Below are 6833 nucleotides of genomic sequence, written 5' to 3' on the forward strand. Positions count from 1 at the left end.
GTGTTCTAACGGCTTTGATTGGAAGCAACCCATTCTATATGTATTCTGATAGTGTGTTCTGATCGTTTTGAGTTCTTGGTTAGCATGACAAACATTGAATTAGTGTTCAGAGAACAGACCAGGCCTTTTTGTTTTATATTTCAAGGAAACATTTCAACCTTTGCCTTCAGCCATGGAAGTCATAAAATGACACGCGGTAATGTTATACTCGCGGTAGTGTGACACGCGGTAGTGTTATACTCGCGGTAGTGTCGTACTCACGGTAGTGTCGTACTCGCGGTAAGTTCTGTTTCCGTACCCGCGACAGCGGCAGCGACAAAAGAAAACGCGCGCAAACGCGTGACGTGTTTCCGTACTTGCGTTTTAAACATGCGGTAAAATCTGTAAACTCCCGCGTTGCCGCGCGACAACGCGAAAAAATCGCTCCAGGACCCTTTCAAAAAAATCGCGTCGCTTGCCGCTTGTCGCGCCGCTAACGCGTCGCGCGTGTGGAAACACTCCTGGTCATTTTCTATGTGCTTGATTTTCGTCGCACCGCTGGAAAAACGCTATCGCGGGTACGGAAACACAACTTTAGTGTGAGACGCGGTAGTGGTACTCGCGGTAGTGACGCTCGCGGTAGTGACCAGCACCCGATCACTCCACATAAACGCTGGTTCTGGTTGCATTGTGCCGCTGACATACAGCTAATAGGATTTTTACACCCCCAGTATAGGGGTGTGTATAGGTTTCACTCGATGTGTTTGTGTTCGCAAGTAGATCTCAAGAATGAACGGACCGATCGTCACCAAACTTGGTGAACAGGTTCTATACATTCCTGAGACGGTCCTTACAAAAATTGGGACCAGTCAAACACACGGTTAGGGAGTTATTGGTGGATTAAAATTATACAAGGCCTGGTATAGACGGACACCCCCGTTGGTCAAAGGGAAATAACCATTCTCACTGCCACCAACTGAGAAGGTTATTTCCCTTTGACGGGGGTGTAGTTCCTATCGGAGGAATTTCTTGTTTTAATCCTTTTGTGGTATTGCTGATGATGCTGAACATGTATTTTACTAGTTTACCAATATGTATCTTTGACCCTGATAGCCTACGAAAACGGAGCAATCATGGCCCAACATTGGCCCAATGCTGAATTTATTGGCGCGGTGTTGAGCCTTAGTCGGGCCGTTGTCGTAGGCTGTCAGGGTTTATGTAGCCTTGTTCCATTGTATTCTGACTGTCATAAAGTAATTAATTTTAAGAGAAAGCAGTCATGAACACAAGGAGCTGGGAAAAGTTGCCTCTTACAACAAGCGTGGATAAAGACACATACTTGACACAGGCAAGTACTCTTTTTTTTTTTCAATCACCACTAGAAGTCCCTGGGCAGCATTTTGCTCTGAAAACTGAATCTCACATACGACAGGTGGATCTTTTATTTTAAAAATGTGCCAAATTGCATATCTCCAAGGCCTTAAGACTAAGAGTAGATATTGGGAAGGCCAGTTCAAGAAGGTGTGGGTGGATCAACACATAATTTGCTGGTATACTGGGTGTTGCGGATCCTAGTCTGTTGCGTACTCGGAGGGTACGAAGACCTCACCTTTTACGTTATAAATCAGAACAAGAATGAATTTTGTTTCTAAAAAAAATTCTATCACACCACTATTGCAGATTCATGCACAAAACACACAAGACGTATTTGTAAATTTATAGATTCAACTTTTATTTACTGGCTTGTTCCGTGGTCGACGGGTTATTCTTCATTTCTGTATCGTTCATATATCCTGGATCTAATTCTAAAAGTCACTCATCTTGAAAATACGCAGTGATGATGTTGACAGTCGGAACGTCGTGTGGTCCAGGCTGGTTATCGTCGAACGGTTACATAAAGTTCATCATTGATGATCAGGAAAACATCGCACGAAGTTAGAGGGTTGATTGTGAAAAAAAAACTCGTCCCTCAGATCTCGAACTGGAAACTCGTAGTCGTAACTCGAAACACCAACATATCTGTCGAAATAATGACAAGTCTCAGAACTGGGAATTATTCTATCATCATACAAACCGTTTCCCCTGAGACCTGTGTGATAAAAACACATCTTGTTATTCAAATGGAGATCCAACTATATCATTCATTACAGCACTTTATAAACAATTAATTATCCACATTCGTTCCTCATGCTGCTCAACGTTCATACAATGTATTACGTTTGATCTACAGTGATCACATAAAATCTTGGTATTTGATCACACTTGTGATACCGTGACCAATACAGTGCTCATAAAAATTAACTTGGTAACCTTGGGAAAATCAACTTGGATCTAAAAAACATATTTACCGAGAAAAGATTCCATCACCCTGACGGTTACCGGCTACCGCTGTCGCTCACTGCCAGATCTCTGGTCGCTCCGTGAAAGATAGGGTGTCTCCTCTGTGTAAGCTCTTGCCAACTTCGTTCGCCCTTGGCGATGGGTTTTGCTTCTAGGCATGGGCATAGAACGGTGTTGTTGTGGTCCTCTCATGCTTTCGCTCCTTTTCTTCCACTTTCCGTTGCCTTTTCTTTTCGATCGTTATTCTTTTCTCTCTCTGCGCAAACTCCTTAATCGCTAACCGAAACTCATCTTTGCGTTGTTAGCTAACCTAGACCAATGGAAACTCTTGTCTATTCGCGAAAATAGCGATCAAGAATTTCGTACCTAATAATAACCTCATTTATAATCTAACTCCTTATGTTCCCAATACTAATGAACAAAGTAAACTGACGATCACATCGAAAGTAAAAGAATAAGCTTTGAAGGAAACTCCTTCAAGAAATACGACAACTCCTTGACGACAAACAAAATGACGTCAACTGATAGCAAAACTTTGACGTAATTATACTTCGGTTTTCCCGACGATTCATAGGCACTTGCTGCATCACCTAATTAAATAGACCATAGGTGCCTGACGGTGCTCGGTATTTGTATGGACCTGAATAGCTTGCGTACATTTTCGCAACATACGCCCCTCCTCTTGAGCTGAAACATTCATGTTTAAGCTAAACCTAGTTATTCAGTCTACTCAAATAGTCGGCCCCAACGTTATCAACCCCTCGGATGATTTTAACAGTAAAGGAGTACTGTTGTAACTGGAGTGCCCATCTCATGAGACGTCCATTCTCTGTCTTGGTCTTCTGCAGTCATTACAGAATCGAATTGACCCATCCTTCTTTTTCACTAATACAATCGGACTGTTGTATGGTGAAATGCTAGGTTCTATGACACCTAACTTCAGCATGTCATTGACCTCCTTCTTCACAATTTCTACTTGTGAGAAGGGCAGCTTGTACTGTTTTACATGCACAGGTTCTTGTGATGTCAGTTTGAACTCACACTCTTCAATGACACATTTCCCAGGTATGTCTTTGAGTGCTTTGACCTTCCTGTCACAAAGTGCTTGTATTTCTGCTTGTCTCTGTGGTTCTAGGTCTGGATTGATGTTTACATCTTTGGGACCTTCTTTTGGTTTTAGGGAAAGCATGGGAAATCGGTCTATCCCCAACTCACCCATTTCATCATCATGCACATCATCCACCACCACCGCCACTATTTCCGGAACTTCCACTATAGTCTTTGCTTTAGTTTGCTCGGACCTGTTCTCTTTGGATTCTGACTCGCGTTCTACATACAACTTCAGCAGATTTGCATGTAGCAGCTTGTCACGTCCCTTGATTTTCACCCTGTAGTTGCAACTACCGACTTTCTCTATCACTGGGTACGGACCCTTCCATGTCAGCTGCAATTTATTGTGCTTCTCAGGCAACAAAAGCAACACTTTGTCTCCAACCGCTAGACTTCTTTCTTTTGTCTTTTTGTTGTACGCCTTTGTGTACTTGAGAGCAGCCTTGCTGAGATTGTTCTTGGCAATCTCGCAAGTCTTCTCGATTTTGTTTGTGAGATCAACAATATGACTGACAGTGGAGCGTGTCTCATCTGCTGTGTCCTCATTTGTCCATACTTGACGTAGAACTTGCATGGGACCTCTGACTTCTCTGCCATACAGCAGTTCAAATGGTGAGAATTTCAGACTTTCTTGTGGGACTTCCCTGTACGCGAACAGTAGCGCAGGGAGAAACTTGTCCCAGTCTTTTGGTTGCTCTTGGCAAAGTTTTTTCATCATGTGTTTGAGCGTAGAGTTGAATTTTTCAGTCAACCCGTTTGTCTGAGGATGCCACGGTGTAGTATGGATGCCTTTGATGTTCAGAAGTTTGTTTACCTCTTCCATAACCTCGCTTGTGAACTGGCTACCCCTATCGGTCAGTACCTCCCGAGGAATGCCCACTTTTGTCCACATGACCCACAAAGCTTCACTCACTGTTTCTGTTCTAATGTCTTTGAGTGGTGTAGCCTCTACGTACCGTGTAGCGTAGTCTACCATAGTCAATATGTATTTGTGCCCTCGGTTAGATGCGGGTATGATGGGCCCTACGATATCGACTCCCACTCGTTCAAACGGTGTCCCTATCAGCGGCATGCTTTTCATAGGCACTTTCCTTGTAGCCCCCTTCCGCGAGCTGCGTTGACACGCATCACATGACGCGCAATACCGTTTGACGTCACCACAAATCCCTGGCCAATAAAAATCGCGCCAAATTCTGTCTCTGGTGCGACGCACGCCTTGATGCCCGGCCATAGGCGTGTCGTGTGCTAATTTTAGAACGTCCGTTCTAAAACATTCTGGGACAACCACCTGTTTGCATGGACTGCCGTTGTCCATGTATATCCTATAAAGGATATCCTTTTTCCACTCGTAATGAGTGCCGTCTTTTGCCCCCTTGGCAACCCGATCGCGGATTTTCGCTAGAGAGGGGTCTGTCTTTTGCTCTCTAGACAAATCCTCTGGCCGAATCTGACCTAGATCGATTTGTTTCGGAACCCAGGGTTTTTTCTCCGCCTTCTGTTTTTCCTGGTTCCGAGTCTGTACAGGCGCACACAATTGTGGCTCTGCCTCCCGTTTCACAATTGGAAAAACAGGTACACTGATCTCGTTTTCATCCATATCCTTTCGGATATTACCGATCAAGACTTGGTGACACAAAGCCTTTGCCACCAACACGCGTGTGACTCCCGAGAAAAACGGTGTGTCCATTTGTACAACCGCTATCGGCATTTTTCTCTGACGCATATCTGCTAGGGTTATGTTCTGGTGTTCGCCCGTATAACACTCCGGCGGCACTAGTGAAGAGTTCACCACTATACAAGTTGCGCCCGTGTCACGGATACCACTTGCGTCCTTTCCCTCAACCTGTACTCTACAGTTTGGATCGTATGCATCGCCCTTACGACATTGGCATGTGACCTCGTCACCTGACGTTCGAACTGCAGCTAGTAATGTTGATGCATAATTACTGCTGGGTCTTGGCCCACCCAATCTTTTGGGACAATCACGCATCATGTGCGGCCCCCCACATCTGAAGCACCCCTTCGTGTTGGGTGGTGGTCTATTCCCTGTTTGCCTGTTTGGATTACCCCCCGACCTCTGTCCAAAGTTATTGCCCTTGTGTGGCTGCCTATTGTCTGACTGTGCGTTACCCCCGGTTGGAGGTGGTCCATTACGCGGTGTTACACGACACTTGAGATTGCCACAAGTTCTCAAACGTCGTATAGTTGTGTTCTTTTATTCTACGTCGCCCGTCTTCGCAGCAGCAGAAAACAACTCGTCAAATTGAGTTCGAGGATTTATTTAGCATTACATACATACAACTGCACATCTAGCAGAACTCAAATAGAAGCTTCTTTTAACATTCAAATCGCGCTGGTATATATAGTAAATACTCAATCTCGAGAATATTCCAGACCGAACACGATACAACTACATTATACGAGCCGTGCATAGACTAAACTAGCGACATTCTCTCTGTGACGCACATCAAAAGCGCCGACGCACTTAATCCGAACGAACGCCACGAACTCACACTACAAACAGCGTGATAAACAACTTGTTTTGACAGGACTAGAAAGTTCACCTGCATTCTCGTCCAAGCATAAATATTGTGTTTACAAAATATAATATCGGTACTTTCCTACAAAGTACAAATAAGTCAACTACATGCAACACACAAAACTGAACCAAAGCTCAGCAACGGTAGCGTTTCCTAACATTACCCCCAACACCAGAAGAAATTTACCTAATTTCTTTCAATCATTGAAACGCTACTTGTACACATATTATGTATACATAACAGATGGAAATCCAGGTATGTACATTAGTCTGTTGGAGAATGAACACAGTTTCACTCACATACTCGGCTGAGAAAATCTGCTCCAACATTGTCTGAACCTTTGATCGATTCCACTCGCATATCAAAGTTCTGCAAGTACATCACCCACCTCATGATACGATTATTCACAAACTTCGCAGAGTTCAGGTAGGTGAGGGGTTTGTGATCAGTCTGAAGCACGAATTTCACCCCTTGGAGGTAGAGTTCAAATTTCTTGATTCCCCACACGATGGCTAAACACTCTTTCTCCATGGTCGAGTAGTTCTTCTCGGCTCCTGACAGCTTCTTGCTGGCATAGCTGACCGGAAACGGTTTACCTCCATGCTCTTGCATCAGCATGGCGCCGATCCCTTCGTCCGATGCGTCTGTACGCAAGATGAACTCTTTGGCAGTATCAGGAAGGCGTAGCACCGGGTCTCGTGACATCAGGTCGCGCACGGTCTGGTATGCCTTCTCCTGAGCTGGCCCCCAGAGTATTCGGTTGGGGCATCCTTTTCGGGTCATGTCCGACAAAGGCGCCGTTATGGCGGCGAAGTTTGGAATGAACTCTCTGTAGTACCCAGCCAATCCAAGGAAGGATCGCAC

The 6833-nt window shown here is 44.7% G+C and overlaps 1 long non-coding RNA gene across 1 annotated transcript; it reads right to left on the reverse strand.

Annotated features, from left to right (window-relative positions):
* Positions 1-1630: 1630 nt before the first annotated feature.
* On the reverse strand, positions 1631-2697 carry LOC138971482 (uncharacterized). The gene is made up of 2 exons (XR_011457267.1): positions 2328-2697; positions 1631-1998 (listed from the first exon to the last, which is right to left on the reverse strand). It is a non-coding gene; the product is annotated as an uncharacterized lncRNA (long non-coding RNA).
* Between the last annotated feature and the right edge of the window lie 4136 nt (positions 2698-6833).

Source organism: Littorina saxatilis, linkage group LG7, assembly GCF_037325665.1.
Source record: "Littorina saxatilis isolate snail1 linkage group LG7, US_GU_Lsax_2.0, whole genome shotgun sequence".
NCBI lineage: Eukaryota > Metazoa > Mollusca > Gastropoda > Littorinimorpha > Littorinidae > Littorina > Littorina saxatilis.